At 48.6% G+C, this 26,198-nt stretch overlaps 1 protein-coding gene across 3 annotated transcripts in view; it reads left to right on the top strand.

Moving 5' to 3' along the window:
• The window catches only part of LOC147663552 (putative HLA class I histocompatibility antigen, alpha chain H), a 366,189-nt gene that overhangs the window by 203,417 nt on the left and 136,574 nt on the right, over window positions 1–26,198 (top strand). Inside the window, exon 5 of one of the 3 annotated variants that reach the window (XR_015305296.1) lies at window positions 1,657–1,751. The exons of the other annotated variants lie outside the window; for them this stretch is intronic. The gene's annotated coding sequence lies outside the window, so the exon portion shown is untranslated. Of the gene's footprint in view, window positions 1–1,656; window positions 1,752–26,198 lie in introns of those variants that run through there. 3 annotated transcript variants of the gene reach the window in all.

Below are 26,198 nucleotides of genomic sequence, written 5' to 3'. Positions count from 1 at the left end.
ATACCCTACCAACTTATGGCGAACAAAGCGATACAAAAGGGGGTGGTGATAGTCAGAGCATCTGAACCAATCAAACACTCACACCCAGTCAACCGATCTGGGTTTAATCCATCACCATTCTTTAGCCCACTCTACCACCCCAGTTCAGACATGGCCATATTCAAATCAGTCTGACCCTGTGCCTCATGGGAACAGTCCAGCCCGAACTGCCAAGTTATGTCTTCCCTTGACCAGAAACAAGCATCCTAGAACCGGTTTCTGGCATTCCAGACGTCTTCAGCCAGGCTTGCTTGAATCCAGTGGCAAAGTGAGCTAGGGACTCAAGTCTGAGCATACCCTGCCAACTTATGGCGAACAAAGCGGTACAAAAGGAGGTGGTGATGGACGGAGCATCTGAACCAATCAAACACTCACACCCTGTCAACAGATCGTGGTTTAATCCATCACCATTCTTTAGCCCACTCTGCCACCCCAGTTCAGACATGGCCATATGCAAATCAGTCTGACCCTGTGCATCATGGGAACAGTCCAGCCCGAACTGCCAAGCCATGTCTTCCCTGGACCAGAAACAAGCATCCTAGGACCCGGTTCTGGCATTCCAGAAATCTTCAGCCAGGCTTGCTTGAATCCAGTGGCAAAGTGAGCAAGGGACTCACATCTGAGCATACCCTGCCAACTTATGGCAAACAAAGCCGTACAAAAGGGTGTGGTGATGGACGGAGCATCTAAACCAATCAAACACTCACACCCAGTCAACAGATCTGGGTTTAATCCATCACCATTCTTTAGCCCACTCTGCCACCCCAGTTCAGACATGGCCATATGCAAATCAGTCTGACCCTGTGCCTCATGGGAACAGTCCAGCCCGAACTGCCAAGCCATGTCTTCCCTGGACCGGAAACAAGCATCCTAGGACCGGTTTCTGGTATTCCAGCCGTCTTCAGCCAGGCTTGCTTGAATCCAGTGGCAAAGTGAGTAAGGGACTCACGTCTGAGCATACCCTGCCAACTTATGGCGAACAAAGCGGTACAAAAGGGGGTGGTGATGGACGGAGCATCTGAACCAATCAAACACTCGCACCCAGCAGCTACATGGCTACATGGCTCACACCGCACACATTCACAAAGCATTATTGTGTAGATGTGCAAACTAAACAACAAGCCACTGTGGGCCAGGCTGTATTGAAAACACTGTTTCAAACAACTGCAACAGATGCGGGTAGTCGCCGCTAGGTGTGGGAACTGCTATACAATCTATGCATAGTGTGTAATCTGCAGCTCATATGCCTCGAACGGAAAATGCTACTTACCAGTATGCATCTGTTCTTGGCATGTAGAGCTGCAGAGTTACACACGAGCACCCGCCTCCTGCCTTTATCTGTTCCAGTATTATCTTAATTAGATACAAACCACATGGACATCACTACTTCTTGTACAGCTCCATCACTTCCCTAATGGCGAAAAAAAATCTGGGGATGGAGCCGATGCCCATGCGCAGTATCACCCAAGGGAGGAGTCACCTATCCTGTGACTCCGAAAGTCTTTTCTACAACAAAACAAACTGCAAACATCCGGACCCAACACCAGGTGGCCATCTATGCATAGTGTGTAACTCTTTAGCTCTACATGCCAAGATCAGATGTATACTGGTAAGTAGCATTTTCCTTATAAGTTTCTATATATTTAAAAAAAAGTTTTACGGACTATCCCAGTGCTACATAGGAAGTACCGCGGTACATAAAATAAAAAAAAGACATTTGTAAAAAAATTAAAAATATACTGTACTACTCCATATTTCACAAATAGTACACTACTGTGTATTTTAAATGTTTTACATATTTTATTCTTTATTAAAAAAAGTCTATGGAGTAGCACCGTAATACCTACGCATTATAGCATTTTTAAAAAAACGCAAATAGAAATAATTTTTTAACAAACACTGTAGTTGCTAGGTAAAGGCGGCAATTAGCCAATCAACTGTGAGCATTCAGTAAGAATCGTCAATGAAAGACGAACACAATGATACATTTACTGCAGTGAAGTCACATCTTTTTTCAGACTCTTGAGAATTGTACTGAAAATGACAGAGCCTTGTAAAGCAATGCATAACACAACACGTCCTGGCATCACAAGATGTAGTGCCACATGTGACAGTTGATGGCGCGTGCAGGATTACCAGCTTAGTTTATCATACTCACCTGGACCCATAAACATACACACCATGAACCGGTAATCCTGCCTTTTAACTTTCCTGCCTATCAGTAATTATTAGGACATTCACTTTACACCTTTGACTTACCAATCCTTGTCACCTGTGCATTAAGTCTTAAGGGATCAAAAGGTGTTAGCATAATAGGTAGCAATTAATCATTTACCTTTATAAAATCACCACAGACTCAGGAAAGTTTTAAACACTTTATATATGTACATTCCTATTTGCAGTAGTCCATATAAGCTGTCAAAGACCTTTCAAACAAGAAAATAATAATCAAAGTGATAATCTGTAGAAATATTACGAGATCTCTATTAGACATTGATACCTGGGAAGGGTGAGAAAGGGAAACAGTACAATGACATGCCACACAGATTATATTTACCTAGTAGGGTGTGAAGACCAACCCTGGCCAAGGGATGTGGCAAAGACAGGGCTCCCGACAAAATTCGGCGCCAACGAGACAGGACAGGTGTAGATCAGGACAGGACCTCAGCTAAGTGCAACGCCAGCGTCACACCCCCCTCACTCTGCGGCTAATACTCAGAGCCCGATTGGCTATTCGATTTTTCTCCCTCAGCAATTTATCGATTCTGACTTCTGACAGAGTGCTCCACCAGCACCTCTGCTCTCGATCACCTCCAGCATAGGTTGGGTCAGTGACAGGTTTGTGACAAGTCGGACAAACTAACTAACTAAGCCTACCTTAGTTATACCATTTCCAGGGCAATGTACCACCCCCTAGTGTTGCAAATTCATGTATTCCCTTGATTTTTGATTGGTCAGAAAGACGAGGAGAGGTCATCACACCATACCAGTATGAGATCACTTCCATTCAATAACGTGGATCGATGTTTCCGCCCATAATTTATTTTCCCCTGATTTTATTCCAACCAGCATTGCTGTAGCAAAATGATATTCAAAATATATTGTCTCTTCCTCTGGGGAGATCATGAGGTCCGGTTCCCAGGCACATCGCAGGCAAGATTGTTGTTGGCTTTAGTTCAATGTCATGGCTTGAGGACTCTTGATACTTTGACTCATGCGCAGTGCAGTTTTCAAAATGGCGTTACAAGTTACTCTTCAGGCCAAAATACGAGCTTACAATAAAGTCAAAGAGAGACATATTAGAATGCGAAAATAAATGAATGCACTGCATACCAATTATCTCTACTCTATTCCCATTACTTTATTTTAACTATAGCATTAAGAGTTAAGCAGAAAGAACAAGGTTTAGTTAGAGCAGGAGCAGGTGCACAAGTGTGTGAGACATGAGCGGTCATCTTTAATACTAATGTGCAGCTGCAAGAATTCCCACCAAAGCAAAAGTATGTCATACCACATGAGTATGGCAGACGCATGCTCAGTAAAGTTCCCGCGTTTTCTGCGGCCATATTAGGTCACTCAAGTTGCTGTTAGTAAAAGCACATAGGTGAGCTTCCCTTAGATACTATAAATGTTCTGTGGTGCAATCATTAGTAATACAAACATGTTTATTAATTCCGTTATGTGTTATTAGTGCAACCCTTGACCATGCTTGCAGGTCAGGCCGCTCCCCACGCTGCACAGCACCTTTGCTGTGTCCGTGCCTCTCCCCCCTGCTGCCATAAGTTCGCCGCTCTATCGCGCCACTCGGCGCCTGCTGTTTACCTGGTTTTACTGCCATTTATTCTTTGTGCCCATTGGTATTGTTTAGTGTTTTTTTTCTTCTGCCATTCATCTTCCACTATTTGTTTTCACTAGTCCCTGACCCCCTTTTTTCTGCCAGCCCCCCGCTCTGCCCGCCGCTGCTTCCCTGCGGCCCCACCCCCTCGCTCTCCCATAGGCCGCCCCACCTTCCAGCTGCTCCTCCCTCCCTGCTCCTCTTATATGGAGGCCGCGCGCAGCAGGCACTGGGCTGGCACGCCGAAGGCGTGCCAAAGGTAAGCCCGTCTGTGCCCATTCGCGCCTGTACCTTGCCCAGCACCAGAACCCCTGGACCCCAGAGATGCCAAGACGCCGATTGCACTAAGACACCAACACCCTCCACGCACTCAACCCCGACCAAGAACACACCTGCTACCGAGCAACCCCGAAGCGCACCCATGGACCCTTCACCTGCAGGAACTGCAACTTCACCAGCATCCGGCCAGCTACACCGCCCACAAAGGAACCCGACTACCTCAGATGCATTCTCCTCAACACCCGCTCCGCCCACAAACACGCCATCGAGCTCTGGGACCTCCTCGACTCTACCTCCCCTGACGTTGCCTTCCTGACATAGACCTGGCTGAACCCTGCCTCCACACCCAACATCACCATTGCCATTCTGGAAGGATACAAGATCACGTGCCGGGACCGCGCCAACGGAACAGGAGGAGGAATTGCCATCGTCCACAGGAACACCCTCAGAGTATCAACCAACACCAACGACTCCCTCAGCACCGCCGAAAACATGCACTTCCAGATCCACACCGATCCCAACACCACCCTCAGAGGAACCCTCATCTACAGACACCCCGGACCCCGACCACAGTTCAGAGACTCCAACGCCAACTTCATCAGCATCCACGCCCTCGCTTCCACAGACTACATCCTCCTCGGGGACCTGAACTTCCACCTCGAGAACAACAACAACGCCAACTCCACCACCCTGATCGCCAACCTCGGACTCAGACAACTTGTGACAACACCCAGCCACGCCGCCGGTCACACGCTAGACCCCATCTTCTCCACAAGTCCCCATGTCTCCTTCAACCACACCACCGAACCCCACTGGACCGACCACCGCTGCGTCCACTTTACCTTCATAAAGCCCACCACACATTGTCGCACCCAACAGGTGCCTCGTCGCTGCAAGGGAAAAGTCACCGAAGAGCAGCTAGCTGCCTCCCTCGCCCAGAACCCACCAGCCGACCCCACCGAACCAGACACCGCCGCCCTCAACCTCTGACAATCGATCAACGACTGCGCCAACACCCTTGCCCCACAACACCCTCCAACAGCCACACCAGCAAGAAAGCCACCTGGTTCACTGAAGACCTCCAGGCCTCCAAGCATACTTGCCGGAAACAGGAGAAGAACTGGCTCTGCGAACGATCAGCAGACAACTACACTGCCCTCAAGAACGCCACCCGCAGAAACCATCAACTCATCAGAACCGCCAAGAGGACCGCATTCAAGGACCGCCTGAATAACAACGCACACTACAGCAAAGAGCTCTTGAGCATCGTGAAGGAACTCTCCAAGCCCAGCTCCAACACCAATGACATCCCCCCTTCGCAGGACCTGTGCGACTCACTGACCACCTACTTCCACCACAATATCGCAGTCATCCACGACAGCTTCAACGCCACGACCACCTTGACCAACCACCGATACCCCCACCGCCGCAACCACCTGCCGCCTTATCGCATGGTCCAACGTCAACGACGATGACACCCTTAAAATCATGAACTCCGTCCACTCTGGATCCCCGTCTGACCCATGCCCACACCACGTCTTCAACAAAGCCAGCACAATCATCGCACTCCATCTCCCGAAAGTCATCAACACCTCCTTCGAGACAGCAACCTTCCCAGAGAGCTGGAAGCACGCCGAGATCAAAGCCTTACTCAAGAAACCCAAGGCGGACCCCAAGGACCTCAAGAACTTCCGTCCCATCTCCCTGCTCTCGTTCCCGGCGAAGGTCACTGAGAAAATCGTCAACAAGCAACTGACCCGCTACCTCGGGGACAACAACATCCTGGACCCATCCCAGTCTGGTTTCCGCAGCAACCACAGCACCGAAACTGCCCTCATCGCCGCCACCGACGACATTAGGACCCTGCTCGACAACGGAGAAACCGCAGCCCTCATACTCCTGGACCTGTCAGCCGCCTTCGACATGGTCTGCAACCAGATACTACGAACACGCCTACACGCCTAATCACAGAACATTTACCCAATTCTATTTTTTCAATTACTCTATAATGTCTTTTCTCATTTTTCTTTTGGAAACCTTTAATTTTCCTTTATAAATCTCCTTTCATTTCTTCGAGCTCTATTTCATCAATTTTTCTTTTCTTTCTTTCCCCATTTACTGCATACATCTTTCTGTTTCTGCAGCATTTGCATCAAATCATGATTACTAATATCAATAGAGCTATTCCCATTATTGGCATCAGTATTTTACCTACAATACTTTTCCTACGTTAGAAAACCAACTACCTACTGAAGAGAGACTATTAGCTAGTCTCTTCAATGCACTATCAACCTCCAGTGGTTTTACTGCTTTCCCCAAATGTGTAAAATTTTTAGCATACTTCCCAATTTCAACACTCTTATCAGGAATGTACGTGCAACAATGTTGCATTTTCAGCATTCTGCAGACTCCGCCCTCTTTTGCCATTAATATTTCAAGAGCATGTCGATTTTGTAAAACCATTGATCTTACCACAACTAATTCAGTATTAACCATCAAAAATTCTCCAGCAGTGTCTGTCATTCAATCAATTTATTTGTAGAGCGTGCTATTTACCCGTGAGGGTCTCAAGGCGCTGGGGGGGGGGGGGTAGGGTGGAAGCTTCGCTACTGTTCGAAGAGCCAGGTCTTGAGGAGTCTTCTGAAGGCGAGTAGGTCTTCGGTCTGCCGTAGGTGGGTAATAAGGGTGTTCCAGGCCTTGGCGGCGAGGTAGGAGAAGGATCTGCCACCTGAGGTTGTTCGTTGGATGCGGGGGACGGTGGCAAGGGCGAGGCTGGCGGAGCTGGCGGCGAGGGGTGTGGAAGCTGAGTCTGCTGTTCAGGTAGGCTGGTCCGGCGTTGTGGAGTGCTTTGTGTGCGTGGGTGAGGAGTTTGAAGGTGATCCTCTTGTTGACGGGGAGCCAGTGTAGGTTTCTCAGGTGGGGGTGATGTGGCTGCGGCGGGAGACGTTGATGATCAGTCGGGCGGAGGCATTTTGGATGTGCTGTAGTCGTCATAGGTGTTTGGCTGGGATTCCGGCGTAGAGTGCGTTGCCATAGTCCAGCCTGCTGCTGACGAGGGCCTGTGTCACCGTTCTTCTTGTTTCAGTCGGGATCCACTTGTAGATCCTGCGGAGCATGCAGAGAGTGTTGTAGCAGGAGGAGGAGACGGCGTTGGCCTGTTTAGAAATGCAGAGGGAGGAGTTGAGGATGAATCCAAGATTGCGTGCGTGGTCGGTGGGTGTCGGTGCTGTCCCCAGAGTGGTTGGCCAGCAGGAATCGTCCCAGGCTGAGGGGTTGGGTCCGAGGATGAGGACCTCCGTCTTGTCCGAGTTCAGTTTCAGACGGCTGCTCCTCATCCAGTCGGCGATGGCCTTCATTCCGTCGTGGATGTTGGTTTTGGCGGTGCGTGGGTCCTTGGTGAGGGAGAGGATGAGCTGAGTGTCATCAGCGTAGGAGATGATGTTGAGGTTGTGGTGGTGGGCCACTTGTGCGAGGGGGGCCATGTAGATGTTGAATAGCGTCGGGCTGAGGGAGGAGCCCTGGGGGACGCCGCAGATGATGTCAGTGACATCGGATCGGACTGGTGGGAGGCGGACGCTCTGGGATCTGTCGGAGAGGAAGGATGTGGTCCAGTCGAGGGCCTTCTCTTGGATACCGGCTTCTTGAAGGCGTGTTTTTAGAGTGCGATGGCAGACCGTGTCGAAGGCGGCCGAGAGGTCAAGGAGGATGAGGGCAGATGTTTCGCTGTTGTCTAATTGGCGTCTGATGTCGTCTGTGGCGGCGATGAGGGCTGTCTCAGTGCTGTGGTTTCATCTGAAACCGGATTGGGACGGGTCCAGGATGTTGTTGTCTTCGAGGTGGCGGGTCAGTTGCATGTTGACAATTTTCTCAATGACCTTCGCCGGGAACGGGAGCAGGGAGATGGGACGGAAGTTCTTGAGGTCCTTGGGGTCTGCCTTGGGCTTTTTGAGGAGGGCGTTGATTTCGGCGTGCTTCCAGCTTTCCGGGAATGTCGCTGTTTCGAAGGAGATGTTGATGATCTTCCGTAGTTGGGGTGCAATGGCTGCGTCTGCCTTGTTAAATATGTGGTGTGGGCACGGGTCTGTCGGTGATCCTGAGTGGAGTTCATGACCTTGCGTGTCTCGACGTCGCTGACGTTGGACCAGGAGGTCAGGCGGTTGGTGCTGTTGGTGTTCTTGAGAGGGGTGGAGTCTGGCGTGGTCAGGTCGGTCGTTGTGTTGAAGCTTTCGTGGAAGAAGATGGCCAGTGAGTCACACAGTTCCTGTGAGGGCGGGATGTCGTTGGTGTTGGCGCTGGGGTTGGAGAGTTCTTTTACAATGCGGAAGAGCTCTTTGCTGTCGTGTGCGTTGCTATCCAGGCGGTCTTTGAAGGAGGATCTCTTGCTGATCTGATGAGGTGGTGGTGTCTGCGGGTGGCGTCCTTGAGGGCTGCATGGTTGTCCGGTGTGCGTTCGTGGAGCCATTTCTTCTCCAGTTTCCGGCGTGCGCGCTTGGAGGCCAGGAGCTCGTCTGTGAACCAGGTGGCTCTCTTGCTGGCGTGTTTGTTGGAGGGTTTCTTCAGTGGGGCGAGGGTGTTGGCACAGTCGTTGATCCACTGTCTGAGGTTGCGGGCTGCGGCGTCTGGGTTGGTGGGGTCGGTGGATGGGTTCTTGGAGAGGGTGGTGATCAGCTGATCTTCGGTGACTTTGCTCTAGCAGCGGCGAGACAGCTGTTGGGTGCGATGGTGCGTGGTTAGTTTTTTGAAGGTGAAGTGAATGCAGCGGTGGTCAGTCTAGTGGGGTTCGGTTGTGTGGTCCAAGGTGACGTGGGTGCTTGTGGAGAAGATGGCGTCCAGCGTGTGGCCGGCGGCGTGGGTGGGCGCGGTGACGAGTTGTCTGAGGCCGAGGTTGGCAAGGTTGTCGATCAGCGTGGAGGAGTTGGCGTCGTTGTTGTTCTCGAGGTGGAAGTTCAGGTCCCCGAGGAGGATGTAGTCCGTGGAGGCGAGTGCGTGGGTGCTGGCGAGGTCGGCGATGGAGTCGCTGAAGCAAGCCCGGGATCCGGGGGGTCTGTAGTTGAGAGTTCCTCTGAGGGTCATGTTGGGGTCGGTGTGGATCCGGAAGTGCAGGTGTTCGGCGGTGTTGAGGGAGTCGTCTGCGTGGGTGGTGACCTTGAGGGTGGACTTGTGGACGATGGCTATTTCTCCTCTGATGCCGTTGGTGCGGTCCCTGCGGGTGATCTTGTATCCGTCTGGCATGGCTACGGCGATGTCTGGTGCAGAGGAGTCGTTCCACCACGTCTCGGTCAGGAAGGCTACGTCCGGGCCTGTGGTGTCAAGCAGGTCCCAGAGCTTGATGGCGTGTTTGCGTGCGGAGCGGGTGTTGTGGAGTATGCAGCGGAGGTGGTTGGGTCTGGTTCTTGGTGGTTTGATGGATCTGTCACAGGTGAATCTGCAGCTGCGGCAGGAGATGGGTCCGTAGGTGTGTTTCGGGGCTGCCTGGTTGCAGCGTTGGTCTCGGCCGGTGTTGAGAGCGTGGAGGGAGTCGGCGTCGTAGCTGAGTCTGGGTCGGGTGCGGTGGGGGGCGCGGGGCCAGGGGTTCTGGCGCTGGGCGTGGTCCAGGCACGGACGGTCGCAGACGGGCTTGCCTTAGGTGTGCCAGCGGCGCTTTGCTGAGCACGACAGCGTAGCCGCTTCCATATGAGGGGATGTGGGAGGAAGAGGAGCAGCTGGGAGGCGGGAGCGGGGCGGCGAATGGGATTGCAGGTGGGCGGGGCCGCAGGGACGCAGCAGGAAAAACGGGCGGGGGCCGCGGGAGAACTGGGCACAGGAAGGAAAAACAAGCTTAGGCAAGAAAACAAGTACAGGCACAGAGGAATAAAACAAGTATGGGCAAGAGAGCAAGTTAGGCACAGGGGAATAAAAACAAGTCTGGGCAAGAAAGCAAGTACAGGCACAGGGGAATAAAAACAAGTCTGGGCAAGAAACCAAGTAGAGGCACAGGGGAATAAAAACAAGTCTGGGCAAGAAAGCAAGTACAGGCACAGGGGAATGAAAACAAGTCCGGGCAAGAAAGCAAGTACAGGCACAGGGGAATAAAAACAAGTCTGGGCAAGAAACCAAGTACAGGCACAGGGGAATAAAAACAAGTCTGGGCAAGAAAGCAAGTACAGGCACAGGGGAATGAAAACAAGTCCGGGCAAGAAAGCAAGTACAGGCACAGGGGAATAAAAACAAGTCTGGGCAAGAAACCAAGTAGAGGCACAGGGGAATAAAAACAAGTCTGGGCAAGAAAGCAAGTACAGGCACAGGGGAATGAAAACAAGTCCGGGCAAGAAAGCAAGTACAGGCACAGGGGAATAAAAACAAGTCTGGGCAAGAAACCAAGTACAGGCACAGGGGAATAAAAACAAGTCTGGGCAAGAAAGCAAGTACAGGCACAGGGGAATGAAAACAAGTCCGGGCAAGAAAGCAAGTACAGGCACAGGGGAATAAAAACAAGTCTGGTCAAGAAAGCAAGTTAGGCACAGGGGAAAAATACAAGATTAGGCAAAAACAATGCAGGCAGAGCCGTGCAGCAGCGTGGGGAGCGACCTGCCTGCGAGCAGGGTCACAGGTTGATAAGCGATTTACCACTGTTGACAATTTACAAATTCTTAGAGTATTCAGAACCACTCCCACTGAAGGTATCAATGCACTAAATATATCACCTACAATTTCAGAAAAACGAGCTCTTGTATTTAGTTTTAGTCCATTATTTTCTTCATTGCTTCCAGTGATTCTTTTTACATGATATACCTTTGGAAATACTATTCCGAAATAGCAACTCCCATAACAATGATCCGGCAATCTGTAATACGCCTTGTTCAGTCAAATATAATAAATTCCGGGAAACACAGGATTAGTTCCATCTTGAAACCTCAACCCCCCAATTACTTTAAAATTGTGTTCACATTAACTGGAACCAATGAACATATTATTATAATAATCTGTTTTCTCCCTGTGGAGACAGAGTTTCCCTTTCTTTTCAAAATCCAGCAACATAGCAGCGTGAGTCTTGCCATTTACAGTAAATTCCTTACTTTCAGCCCATTTAGGAATCTGGCGCTTCGGTCCATTAGCCTTTCTATGGAATTACTGTCTCCTTTTCTCAACTAGATTCAAAAATAATTTCTCCTTTTCATGTAATTTGCATGTTAAGTTGTCTTTGTGTGCTTCAGCTATATCTATTGCTTTCATTGTCAGTAAATATTTACCCATAAACTGTGTTGAGTCTCGAGTACTAAGGACAGGGTTCATATTTCAACGTAAAGGAATCTCAGAGAAAACTACATCTAATTAGAATAATAATACTGTAACTTTCCAGTTTTATTATTTCTGTCGTTTCTGCCTGGATGGGTTCTTCTAGACTAATCTGACCTTGTTCAGGAGTTTGCTGAGTTTGATTTTAACTTTTACTTTGTTCGCCTTCTTCTTCCTGAACACGTTTTTCTAAACCTGTCTGGTCCTGCTCAGGTCTTTCAATTTCTTGACTGTCTTCCACCTGAGTGTTTGCTCTAATACCAATCTGTCCCTCCTCAGACTCATTTTCGCTCTTTCCTTATCTGGTCCTCCTCAGTATCACTATTGACTTTGATTTCTGTAATCTGAGTGCGTTCCTCTGTTCCTGTCTCATCCTCACTATCACTCTGTCTATCTATATATGTTTGACTTCTGGTTCTTACAATGTCTTCAGGTATGTCGACTACTGGAATCCATTCATCCTGACTGGTGCTCGGTTCCTCCTTGTCAGCTATTTCAGGATCAATCACTTGGGATCCTTCAGCTGTGCAACCTACAGCTTCTACTTCGTCAGGTTCTGTCACCCTTTTGGTGTGACTGGCGTGAATCCAGTTCGGAATTCCCTTGCACTTTACAGCTGTGGTGGTAACCAATATTACTTAATGCGGTTCTCCCCACCTCGGTGCTAGGCAAGATTCTCTGGTGTGTTCCTTTATTACTACCCAATCACCTGGATTCAGATCATGTGCTGGAGTTGATTGTCTGGCCACAGCGTCTTCCCCGACCTGGTGAGAGATAGAACGCACTTGATCAGCCAGTTCTTTGCAGTACTCCAACACTAAATCATCAGTTATATTTATCAGCTTGTGTCCTGGTACCCACGCTTGCCTCTTTGCTCTTCCCATGAGTATCTCATGGGGACTCAAGCCTGTCTTTTTGTCTGGAATGCTTCTGAGTCCAATCAGGACAAGAGGTAATGCATCAGACACTCTAATCGGGTAGAATCATACATCTTTCCCAATCTTGCTTTGATTGTGCCATTCAGTTGTTCTACCACTCCAGAAGCCTCTGGGCAGTATGCACAGTGCAGCTTTTGCTCAATTTGGAATGCTTCACAGATTATATGAATTATTTCATTATTAAAATGAGACCCTCGATCTGATTCAATCGTTACTGGAAAACCGAACATAGGAATGAGCTCTCTTAACAGGAGTTCGGCTACAGTTAAGCTATCGTTTCTGCGAGTGGGGTAGGCCTCTGCCCATTTTGAAAAAAGGGAGACGATGACAAGGACATATTTTAAACCTTGACAAGCAGGTAATTGAATGAAATCTATTTGTAGTCTTATAAATGTGCCTTCTGCCTTTCCAATTTTCCCAGGGCAAACTACAGTTTTCCGACCAGGATTCATTCGCTCACAAATTAAGCATCGTTGGCAAAAACTCTCTGCTATGTTTCTGAATTTCGCTTTAAACCAAGTTTGTATGAACAATCTGACCATTGCGTCTCTACCTATGTGTGTCTCCCCGTGGTACATCCTAGCCATAGGAGCAAGCATACAGTCTGGTAACACAGGTCTCCCATCCAAGTAAATAATGACGCCATCTTCAGCCCTTCTCAGACAACCTATTTTCTACCATTCTTCCTTCTCTTTTTGTTCTGCTTCATTTTGCAATTCTCTCACTTTTTCCCATGTTCTTACACCCTCTAACATTATAAGTTGGCCGCTGATTCCACATGCATCCATTTTCTTGTTTACTGCCATTTGATATTTAGCACAATGTTGGGCCCCTTGGTCAGCATATCGTTTACCTGCTGTCACTTTGTCATTGCCAGATTGGTGAGCAGCACATTTGACCACAGCCACTTCTTTTGGCAATTGAATTGCTTCAAGTAATTCCTTTACAAATTGTCCATTTTTGATAGGAGTTCTTGATGAAGTCATGAACTCCCTCTGCATCCAGAGTTGGCCAAAGTCGTGCACAACCCCGTAACCATACTGACTATCAGTGTATATGGTTATTTTCCAGTTTTCCCAATTTTGCAAGCTTTTATTAAAGCAATCCATTCAGCTACTTGTGCAGACTTGACTCCTGGTAAATAGGATGCTTCTACTATACTACCCCATTGTGCACACAGCGTAAGCAGCACTCAAACCTCCTTCCTCATGTCGCATGCATGAGCCATCTACAAATAGCTCATACTCTGAATTTTTTAAGTGGCTCTTCCCGTATGTCTGGGCGTGGTTTAGTACAGTATTCTGTGAGGTTGACACAATCATGTTCGACTTCTTCCTTTACATCAAAGTGTGAATTAGATAATAATGTTGCTGGGTTCAGGACAGTACATCTAGCAATTGTCACATGTTCTGCACCTAGAATAACTCTCTCATACTTAGTCAGCAGACTAGGAGTTAGGTACTGTGTGCTTGTTCTAGTTAATAGAATCACGACTGAATGTGGAACGTACACAGTTACAGGATGTCCCATTATGATGGACTCACTTTGCTCAAGACTCATGCAAGTTGCTGCTACCGCTTTCAGACATCCTGGCAATGCTGATGCCACTGGATCCAGTGTGGCAGAAAAGTATGCCACAGGACGTTGCATAAGACCATGGGTCTGGGTCAGAACAGATAGTGCACAATTGTCTTGTGCATCACAGAACAGTGCAAATTTTTTGGAGTAATCAGGCATTCCTGATGCTGGATCTGAACACAGGCAGTTTCGTAATTTTAAGAAAGCAGTCATGCTTTCTTTGTCCCATTCTACTGGGTCCTTTGCACGTTTCTTTGTCATCTGTATCAATGGTTTAGCTAGGACTGCAAATCCCACAATCCACTGCCTGCAGTAACCTACAACTCCGAGAAACATTCTGATTTATTTTTGTGTCTGGTGCAGATTCATGTTTCTAATTATTTTAATTCTTTCTGATGTTACTCTTCTGACACCTCTCTCTATCTGGTGTCCCAGATATTTTACCGATGTGGTGCAAAAGTGTAGTTTCTCAGGTGACACTTTATGTCCTCCTTCAGCCAAGTGATTCAGTAATGCAATTGTGTCAACAACGCAATCATCTCGAGTTTTTGTTGCGACCAATAAGTCGTCAATATACTGCACCAACACAGATTGTAGATTCAGAAATGTTTTCAAAATTTGATTAAAAATCGATGGACTTTCAGTGTACCCTTAAGGAACACGATTCCAGACATAGACATGCTCGTCAAACTTAAACGAGAATAAAAATTAACTCTCTGGATGCAATGGAATAGAGAAAAAGGCGTGACATAGATCAATTACAGTGAACCATCCAGCACCCCACGGGATCTGATACAGGATCACTGCTGGATTTGGCACTACAGGGCAACATGGTACAACTATTTTATTTATTTCGAAGGTCTTGCACGACCCTATATTTTCTGCTCGGTTTCTTTATGCCAATTATAGGTGAATTACATGGACTGCTCATTATTTCCTTTAAAATGCCTTGTTCGACCAAACACTCGATATCTGCTGCAATACCTGCTTTTATTTCTGGACTAATTTTGTACTGTCGAATATTTGGGTAAACTTCACCTTCTTTCACTGTCACTTTTATTGGATCGACATTTGCCATTAATCCTATTTCTTTCCCAGTAAAATCCCACACATCAGGATTTAGAGGATTTTGTAGCTCCTCTGGTAAATCTTCTATGGAAATCTTTTTAACTTCGTCTCCTGCTTAGCTAACATTGATTTATAGATTCCACCCTCATCTGGGGTCTGAATTTCAACACCACTTGGGGTGCAAAAGATTGTGCAATTCATTTTGCACAACAAGTCCCTTCCTAACAGGTTTACTGGACTAGAGTCACATACGACAAACTTATGCATTTCTTTAATATTTCCAATTCGTACCTCGATGGGTTCTGTAACAGGTCCTAATTTGTTTATTAGAAACGCCCACTACTTGGATCGCTTCTCCCGAGAGGGGTAGGTTTGGGATGTCTGCTGTTCTCACAGTAGAATGGGTAGCACCAGTGTCCAGCAAAAAGGTAACATCATTTCCCTCAACTTTTCCCTCAATGTATGGACCTGACTGGTCTACCGGCAAGGATGCGCCAAGTACGCACTCCTCGTCCTCCCCCCCTCAGGCACCGTCAGTAACTATCTTCCTCGAAAAATGTGTCTTGCAAAAGAAATTGTGGTGTCACTGTGTCTCTTCTATTTCTTCCCTCCCAATTTGTGATATCCACACTGTATTTATTTAGCTTGACTCCCAGAATCTGGCATAGGGGCAAGTGGTAAATGGTTTTGTATTACCTGTTGCTTTTTTTTTTTTTTTAAAACAATTCTTTTTATTGAATAAGCATTGGCAAAAGTCACATTACAGAGGTATTGTTATAACATAAATAACACAGGGGGGGCACAGGAAGATCAAATATACACATGGTGAGGAAATTCACGGGGAAGGGGCTACATCAAGTATAGCTGACCTGGGTGGTGCACAAATCTCTCCTCTATACTGATTCCAGGGTCCCCATATCAACAGCCATTTACGAGGGCGCCCCCTTGCAAGGTACACAGTTTTTTCCCTGACCATGCACCAGTCTAAATTGTTTTCCCATAATTCCAACGTGGGTGGCAGCTCAGCGCCCCATAACTGGGCAATATTTCTTTTCGTTAGCATAAAACCCAGTGTAGCCCACTGCGTCTGTGCGGTGTTCAAGTCTGTGGGCTCCACATGTTAAGCAGGCACCTCCTTGCCTCTGGCGGTAGGTCAACTCCCCATACCCTGTGTGTGCTGTCATGTATGCTGCGCCAGTATGCTGCAATATATTCACATTCCCAGATAATGTGTAAGAACGTGCCAGTCTGACCACACTGGCGTCTGCATAGTCCAGAGTTTGACAGTCCCATATGTACCATCCGGGGGCCCGTGATGTAAACCCTGTGTAATGCCTTAAGCTGAACGAGCCGCAGCCGAGCCGGGATAGCCACCTCCTTTGGGGAGGACACAGCCGACTGCCAGTCCTCATCATCGAGTTCTATACCGTCTTGAACCCATCTGGCCCTCAACTCAGCAAGGGGATCAGCCCTATGATTAATCAACTACTTGTATATAAGGGAAATTGTTTTGTCGGGGAGGAGGCCATCAAGGATTCTGTCTTCAAGAGGCGAAGCATCAGGGGGGTCTGAGTCTCTAGGCAGTGCCGCCCTAAGTGAATGTCGGATTTCAGCATAGCGGAAGTATTCAGAACCCGTCAAATCATATTCCGCTTGCAGATCCTCAAATGTTTTGATTTTCCCTTTGCCCCACATATCTCCAACTGTGAAAATCCCTATAATGTCCCACTTATCAAAGCCCTTCGTCCCCAAAGTTGGCCTAGTTTCTCCGAGTCCAAGAGCGGGGTGGCCCTTGTAATTGTCCCCTTCCAACCCAGGGAGTTAGTGACATCATGCCAGATCCGAACAGCATGTTTGGTGGGCCCCGTCAAACCCAACTTCGTCGGCCTCGAGTACAGTGCCCTGTGGTACCTCCCCACGGGAAGGAGCCACCTATCCATGGCATAACCCGGATCTGTGACCAAGCCATATGTGCCATGATTGATAGCCGCCAGCTCAGAAGCCCAGTAGTATTGTTTGATATCCGGGAGAGCAATGCCCCCATCATAACAAGGAAGCATGAGTTTAGCCAATGCAATATGCGGTCTGCCATCCCACGGGACGCCACGCTGTAGCGCTTCGATCTCAGGAAATAAACTACCGGTACCACATCAAGGGTGTTCTGAACAGCGTAGAGGAAGCGGGGCAGCGCCATCATCTTAAAGAGGGCTGCCTGCCCCAGCAAAGACAAGGGGAGCCTCTTCCAATGTGCAATGTCACTACGAAGCCTCTGCAAGGGGGGACGAAGGTTATGGTCATACCTAGCCACTGGATCAAGGGAAATGTAAATCCCCAGATACCAGAACCCTACTGTAGTGATTTGTATAGGACAATGCCGAGGAGGGATCAGGGGGTCCCCACTCAGCACAAATACTAAGGATTTACTCCAATTAATAGAAAGTCCCGAATTCCCCCCAAATGATGCCAGGACATCACAGACCACATTTAGGGATTTTCGGGGAGAGGTGACATAGAGCAGTATATCATCCACATACAGAGATATACGATCCCCCCATTCCGGAGACCACCTCAGTCCGCGGATAGAGGGTTCCCATCGTAACCAGGCAGCAAGTGGCTCAAGGGCCAAAGAAAAAATGAGGGGGGACAGGGGGCAACCCTGTCGGGCTCCCCGAGCAAGTAGGAATGGCGCTGATGCTCTGTTGTTCACAACTACTTGCGCAAGTGGCTCGGCATACAATAGGCGCACCCACCTGATAAACTCGGGAACAAAACCGAACTTAGCCAAGACAGCCCAAAGATTGGGCCATTCAATGGTGTCAAAAGCCATGGTCACATCCAGCAATGCACTCACTGCTGGCTCCCGAAGAGCGTGGGCTCTAGCTAGCACTCCATGCAACCTACGCAAATTCAATGCCGTATTCCTGTGGGGCATGAAGCCCGATTGATCTGGGTGAACCAGGCCACACACCACCTTCACAAGCCTGTTCGACTGGAGTTTGGCCAATATCTTCGGCTCCGCATTCAAAAGGGAGATAGGCCTATAGGAGACGCAGTACGTTTTACTTTTACCCTCCTTGTGAATCACCACAATGGATGCCAGTCTCTGGTCTCTAGGAAGAACCCCCCGGTCACAGGATTCAATAAACATATCTTTGAGGTAGGGCACCAACTTATCTGGTCTGAGCTTATAGAGTTCAATGGGAGTACGTTCGGGCCCAGCGCCTTCCCTGAGTTGAGAGAGCGAATAGCCTGGGCAATCTCATCAACTGTAAAGGAACCATCCATGAAGTCCCGGTCTTCAGATGAGAGACACAGGAGTTGTATGTCTCGGAGTAAAAGATGAGTCATCTTCTGACCGAACAGAGGCTGAAGTATACACTGCCTGAAAGTGTGCAGCAAATCTGTCAACAATGTCCTGCGGATTCGTGATAGAATGTCCCCCTTCATCAAGTAGCTCCAGAACAAGACGTGTCACCCAGTCCATTTTTACCTAACCAAGCAAGGAGCTTCCCAGCCTTATTCCCCAAGTCATAGAGTCTACCTTGCTGTTCCCTACCGAGTGTCCTGGCCCTGTCGGACACCAGTGCTTTATAGTTATATTGTTTAAGATGCAGGGTATGCAGTGTGGCCTGTGTTACTCCCAATTCCAAGTCCTCCTCCAGCGACTTAATCTCAGTTTCTAGGTCAACCACCTCCTTATTCCTTTCTTTATTCGAACCCGCTATCAGTGACAGGGCATGACCCCTGATGACAGTCTTAAAGGCTTCCCAGAGGGACACTGACGAGGACACCGATCCCTTGTTTTCAGCAAAGAAGACATTGAGCGCCTTGAAGTTATTTGCGGAGTTTGGGACCACGCAGATACCATGGGTTAATCGGTGCCACCCTCCCAGCAGAGCCCCGGGTAAAAGTCATACGCACCCATACCGGTGAGTGATCGGAGATCCCCCTGGCTAAATGTACAGATTCAGTTATATAGGACGCCTGCGCAGCTGGAAGTAAACAGTAATCTAGTCGGGAGAGACTGTTATGGGCCCCCGAGCGGAATATGTACTGTTTCTGATCCGGATGGTAGAGTCTCCACACGTCAACCAGTCCCATTGCCCCCAGAAAGTCCGGCAACCAGCGCATAGCGGGCCCTAAAACTTGCGGGGGATACCTATCCACTTTCCCAGAAACTACAGAATTGAAATCTCCCCCCAAAAATAAGAGCCCCTCTGGGAGTTCAAGCAAAAGCCTACCAAGGTCTGTAAAGGTTGCGCTCTGCAGTCGGGGGGAACATAGATCGATAGGACTGTGATAGTATAACCTTCCCATTGCCCGGACACCCCGATATATCTACCCCTGTCGTCCTCCCACTTGGAAGTGATCGCTAAGGGGAATGACCTCCGAATAATATGCCGACCCCCCTGAAACCAGAGGTGAACCCCGAGTGTGTCACTAACTGATATCCCATCCTATGTAGTGCTCTACATGTGTTGCCCACTAGATGTGTCTCCTGTAACAGCGATATTGGGTGCTTGTCTCTTGATGCTGCAGGACCACACTACGTTTGATTTTGTCCCCCAACCCATTCACATTCCAACTGAGAATCTTGACCTCCCTACCCCCATCATCATCAGAGAAGAAGTGACAATCCTCTGTGCATTGACTATCAATCACGTATTGCATGCTGATGCGACGAACAAACCATCCGACCAACAAAATAAACAACCCCCCCACCCCGCTGCCCTGCCCATTAGGCTTAGAACTGCCCATTGAAAACTGCAGAGTGCCTGTCGCCCTAAACATTCAAATGAAAGAACAATAAAGTAAACTCAGGGGGTCAAAGTCCGTGAGCTCCTGTCAGCGCCCATTCCACCTAGAAAAGAGTTTGGAGTGACATCAGGTAAACAATTACTTACGTATAAGTATCAAGGACCCCCTGAGCAAATAGATACTACAAGTCCTAGGTCAGGGATTAACAGAGTGAAAAGTAACAGCCAAGGCACTTGAACTACAGACTAATTCTGTTTCAAAACAAAGGAAAAGGGATGTAAGTAGGTCTAAAATCAATTTTTATTGTTTACCAAGTTCAAAGGGGACACAGACAAATATGCAATGCAATTCAGATATTTTAAAAAAAGTGAATTTAAGAAATCAGCAAAATATCAACAGAAAACATTCAATACACAATTTAAAACATTAAGTGAAAAGACATATTAAAAAAGTAGTATCAACAAATTAATTGTCAAACATTAGGTAAAAGGACATATAAAAAAGTGGCATCAACAAATTAATTCTCTACGCGCGTTTCGGTGACCAGCGCCTTCTTCTGGAGTAGCCACGTGTATCACAATTTTAGCAAAGGCACCGAGAAGTAAAGAATTCCTCAAATGCAGTCTTGTCCTTTATGCAACAGTAATCTGAATGAGAAACTAATAGTTGTTCAGAAATGTCATGAAGCCATGGGTCTTTACTTCAAAATAATGGCAGTGGCGCTTTTGTTACTCATCAAAAGTCATCCATGGCATATCATATGTTCTTATTAGAGAGATGACATAACGATCTCATCTGAAGGATATATTGTTAAGTCTGAATTCAGTCTGGATAAAAAGAGAAGGCCGTCGTATATTATGTTCTTTAATAATGATACCTGTTTATTTTGAGGCCAGTCAGAGTCCTGATCTGGTTTATTGAGTATCTGCACTCGCTCATCAAGTCGTTTTATAGAAATCTCATGAAGTTAAAATTCGTTCACGTAAATTAATCAACAAGGAAGCCTTCTTAATATGAAGATCTCCCTTTGGCAGTACAATGCTGCAGCGGAATATGCTGTTTAAGGACTCGAACGATCGACGAGCGAGGCGCGGGGTTCTGTGGCTTCTCAGGATGTTTAAACAGGTAAACAATCTACACTCCCTCGCACTCCTCCAATCCAGTCATACGAAAATCTCACTCCCACCCTCAAGCCCCACCACCCCTGAAAAATCCCAAACAGTGCAGAAAACCAAGACTAAACTGTCGTCCATTTCAGGAAGTTGGATCGTCCGTTCCGCCATCGCTGCCTCTGACCGCCGGCGATCGGGATCCCCGGTATTCGAGCCACTCTGCAACCGCCTAAGGGCGGTCAAAAAACCATGCCCGGCCCTCCGCCTCGATCCTAAGCCGGGCCGGGAACATCATACAAATGATTTCCTCTGCTTTTGGTCTCTCTGCGTGAAGTCCAGGAAGAAGGAGATAGTCGCGTTTTCATACCGAAGAGGGGCGTTAGTCCTCGAGGCCTGGAGAATAGCATTCCTGTCCCGATAGATAAGGACTCGGGCCAACATAGGTCGCGGGGGAGCGCCCGGTCTGGGTCACCCGCCCGGGACCCTGTGCGCCCGTTCGATGATGAAAAACTTACTCAGGCCCTTCGGTTGCAGATGCTTAAGGATGAGGTCCTCCACAAAGAGGTCAGGGGCTGGGCCCTCTGATTTTTTGGGCACACCTAAAATTTGCAGGTTATTTCGGTGAAGACGACCTTCATAGTCATCCAGATTGAGATCAACGGCAGCCCGGGAGTCCCGCAGATCCTTGACTTCCATTTGTAACTGGGAGACATCATCCACCAAACTGGAGGTTGTAATCTCGACCTGCTTAACTTTCTCATTAAGTTTTCCCATATCAGCTCGAATCAGATTGATATCTTTTTCCATCAAGTCCATCTTATGCTTCACAGAAGTTTTAACCCCTGTGATAGCGTCCATAAGATCTTTTGAGGAGGGTTCAGGATCTTCCCCCGGTTGAGCACTCTTTATAGACTCCTCAGAGAGCCGGCCTTTCTGCGAGTCTTTAGTTACTGTGTACCGATCCAGTTTATTGGATTGAACAGGTTTTAGGCCCTTAACCCCCGTGTTTTTTACTCGCTCCATCTGTTGCGTTCGGTGGGGGTCCTTCACAACAGTAGGCAACTGGCCCGCTCACACTCCACGAAGCACCAGCATGCAGGCAGTACCACTACGGGGCGGGAATCTTACTTAGGCCACGAAGGAGTCCACCAGACAAGGCATTGCAGTCACACACCACCGTAGGTGGCAGTCTCTACACGCCAACAGGTGCCAGCAGGCGTCCCCCTCCGTGATTATTATGAGGTTCCTGGGCGTACCACCGCTGGGCAAGCAGCAACGCAGTATGTCTTGCAATCTTCACCTCCTCAGGGGCTCAGGACAACGCTTCACAACTGCTCCAAGGCCCCACAAAGGCCAGTCCCAATCACAATCAGTGCCTACCTGCGAGCCGGCAAGAGGAAAGAGGGGGGTGGGGGGGCCCTGCATGTGAGAAGTTGGCCTGATATATAATGTTCACTATTCTAGTGAGCACTTTGTATCAGTCCAAACAACCCTTATTGATGATTGGTTGTAAGTCAACCTTATAGACCAGCTATCCTAGTAGCATGGACAAGAGCAGTCTAAGGCTAAACTCTAGAGGGCGTGTTAAGCCAGCTGTTTTACCATCACATATACCCCTTGAACACCAAGTGAAAGGACACCACACAAGTTGTTATGAAAATAAAAGGATATTTATTTAGAACACAACAACCCTGGACTCTTTATGAGGACAGGGTGCTAAGCACAATACAAAGCTCTTAAAGAAATACTGAAAGTCGCACAATTTACACGAATGCCCGAGGGGCACGAAAAACCATATACTACAAAAGTGGAATGCGAAATACTAGCAGGTAAGTAACTAATCTCAGAGGCTTTGGGATCGCTAGGACTGGACTACTGAACCTTCAGATTACTAGCAGGAGGCCTAGGGGGATCGGGTGCAGAGTGTGCACTCTAACGCGGGATGCGGAACAAAGTCTATGGATGCTAGATTTCGTAAAGTTAGTGTTATCGGACGAATCCAACTAGGTAGAGCTGAAACGAAAAAGGATCTGGACACTTAGATAGTTAAGCTATGCTGGAGCACTGAAATGCTCAGGTTACCTAGCCCAGGGGCTGCGGCTGCATAGGTCCGAAAAGACGTCGGGAATCCTCGTTGCAGTCTATGGAGCCTGAAAGAAGAAGTTGCTGGCAGGCGACCAGTGATGAAGTTCGATGGGATCCAAGCCTGGATCAGTGAAGGAGGATACCTGTAAGCAGAGGGGACCAAGTTCTAAATCACTAGCCAGTGATTAGGTGGGCACCAGGATGGCACCGGGCGAAGTCACCTCGACCAGGTGAGTGGGCGACGCTGGGCTCTGCAGTCTCTCAGACCAGGAGGCGTTGTCGGCGACCAGGATGGAGGTGCGAGCTGTCCCACGAAGATATCTGCTGTCGACGTCCCTGGACCCAGGATTGGGGCAACAACTCTCGGCAAATGCAATCCCACGCGGTGGACTCAAAATGGCGTCTGGAGTGGACAATGAGGGTCCGGGGTGCTCCTCTGTTGGAGGGGAGCAAGGGCCAGTCTGGAGCAACCAGACCAGCGGTGTTGTCGTCGGGGTGCGTCGTCAGGAGGGCCACAAGCCAGCAGGCAAGTAGCCGGACAACGCGGTGAGCAGCAAAGAGCAGAAGGGCCCCACGCAGATCTCGTGGATGCTGGGGGGCTGGACTTCGGGGCTGGAGCTGCTCAGGGTTAGGGCTTCTCAAACCCCAAAGCACTCACTCGAGGATCCCTCGGCGGTTGTGCTAGGCAAGCGTCGTGCAGTCTTGAAGATGGCCGGTCCCTCGAGGTCTCGTCACACCCACGAATCTCAGCTGGGCTGATGATGCAGGTAGAGGTCAGAGGTGCCAGGGAAGCCGGTTCTCGTCGAGCTGGGCAGTCTTGATCCGGAGGAGAGACTTACAGCAAACCGCAATGCTTGGATGGTGCCTGCGGGTGCAGGGTGGCTACTCCTTAGCCACAAGGGAGAGTCTTCAGAAGAAGTTCAAGAGTTCTTTCGTGGAAAGTAGTCAAGATTCAGAATTATCCAATTTGGGAAGGGGGCCCGCTACTATCTTTATACTAAGGAAAGGGGCTGGCACGCGACTAGGTCCTGGAACCACCCCCCAGGAAGGGGGGTGGTTACACCCCTCTCCCCTGCCGGACTTCCCCCAGCTCAGGGGCTGGTGTGCCCCTGGAACTGGTTCAAGCCGGCATATGCACAGTGAGCACCGGGGTGCGACTTGCAGTCACCTTCCTCTAAAGCCCTGCCTACCTGGGATACACAAAACCCTGTCTGGGATGGTGCTAGCACCGCCCCTGACAGGAAACCCTTTGTCCAAGCACTCCTCGCTGGAAGGACTCCCAGCAGCAGGAGGTCAGACTTGTGTCTGTGGTGGCAGCATCCATTTTGTGGAGCTGAGGCTTGAGTTAACTTTAACCGGGGTTCACAGTTACATACATGTCGTGTCCCTCTAGAAGAGTGGAATGCTAACCCCGTCGCCAGAATTGGCGAGGGGTTAGTATTCCAATTCGTATGACACCTTACTCGACATGTTTTGATAAAGCGATACCAAAGTTAGCAAATAACCGCGAGGATTATAATGCACTTAAGAGTATATGGTACGCGTTATCATGGAACAGCTATTAGGACTTGGTTCCGCAAGCTGCAGACAGGCTCAGCTCATGCCAGAGCACCATCTCACATAATTCCAAGCACTCTGCCTTCAGGATTGATAAGGCATGCCATAGGAGTGACTGATATGAATATATTTGTCCATTTTAGGGTTAGATATAGGAATACTATATCTAAAGCAAAGGGTGATTACACCACCTTGCCCCAGCTGTCGTGCAGCCAGTTGTGTCAGATTTAGATGGCCAGCCAGGGGTGGCATAATATATGCTGCAGCCCCTGGTAGGCCCTGGGTACACCTATGCCCTGAGTTGCAGGGTCTGATAAGGTGGTCCAGTACCAATTGGTGAATGTACCTAAGGCACACGTCAATTTAGTGAGAGAACAGCTAGGCTGTGGGTCTGATTAGCAGGCCCACAGCCAGGGAAAGTCGTAAACCAGTGAAGCAAAAAGCAAAAATCTGGGGTGATCATAGGATTGCAGACCCTACTCTCCTACATGACCCCCCCCCCAAACTTTGGGACAATAAACTAACCTTGACCAGGTGAGTCTTCTTGCTCTAAGTGGAAATACCTGGAGAGCCCATCGACATTGCCATGATCAGTACCAGGTCTATGCTCCACTGTAAAATCCATCCCCTGTAGGGAAATGGACCACCTAAGTAGTTTGGGGTTTTCACCCTTCATCTGATTTAGCCACAAGAGGGGCTTATGGTCGGTCTGAATCTTGAAGTGAGTGCCAAACAAGTATGGCCTCAGCTTCTTCAGGGCCCAAACCACAGCAAAGGCCTCCCTCTCAATAGCTGACCAATTTTTCTCTCTGGGGGTCAGCCTTCTGCTTATAAAAGCAATGGGCTGGTCGTTGCCATCAAATTCAGCTGAGATAGAACAGCTCCCACACCCAACTCAGAAGCATCTGTTTGGACAATGAATGATTTGGAGAAGTCTGGACTCTTTAGGATAGGTGCTGTGCACATGGCCTGCTTTAGGTCATCGAATGGTTTTTGACAGCTGGCTGTCCACTGAACTTTCTTTGGCATCTTTTTACTTGTCAGTTCATTAAGTGGAGTCACAATTGATCCATAATTTCTGACAAATTTCCTGTAATAACCAGTCAGGCCCAAGAAAGCTCGAACCTGAGTCTGGTTTGTTGGAGGAGCCCAGTCCTTGATGGCCTGTATCTTGCTCTCCAGTGGCTGAACCTGGCCTCCACCTACAAGGTGGCCCAGGTATACAACCTGTGTCTGCCCTATCTGGCACTTAGTGGCCTTGATAGTGAGGCCTGCCTTCTGCAGAGCCTCTAACACTTTCCTCAGGTGGACCGGGTGATCCTCCCAGGTGGAGCTAAAGACAGCTATATCATCAAGATATGCTGCACAGAAGTCATCCAGCCCAGTGAGAACTTGATTCACCAGCCTTTGGAAGGTGGCAGGTGCATTTTTCAGACCAAAGGGCATTACCACAAACTGATAATGCCCACCAGGGGTAGAAAATGCTGTCTTGGGCTTGGCCTCCTCAGCTAACCTGATTTGCCAATACCCAGCTGTCAGGTCAAATGTACTTAAGTAGTTGGCAGAAGCCAATCTATCTATAAGTTCATCTGCCCTTGGTATTGGGTGGTCATCAGTCTTAGTGACTGCATTGAGACCCCTGTAGTCTACGCAAAACCTCATCTCTTTCTTACC

The sequence above is a fragment of the Lissotriton vulgaris genome, unplaced genomic scaffold (assembly GCF_964263255.1).
Source record: "Lissotriton vulgaris unplaced genomic scaffold, aLisVul1.2 SCAFFOLD_628, whole genome shotgun sequence".
Taxonomy (NCBI): domain Eukaryota; kingdom Metazoa; phylum Chordata; class Amphibia; order Caudata; family Salamandridae; genus Lissotriton; species Lissotriton vulgaris.
The sequence above is the reverse complement of the archived record's forward strand: the minus strand, read 5'-3'. Positions and strand labels throughout refer to the sequence as shown.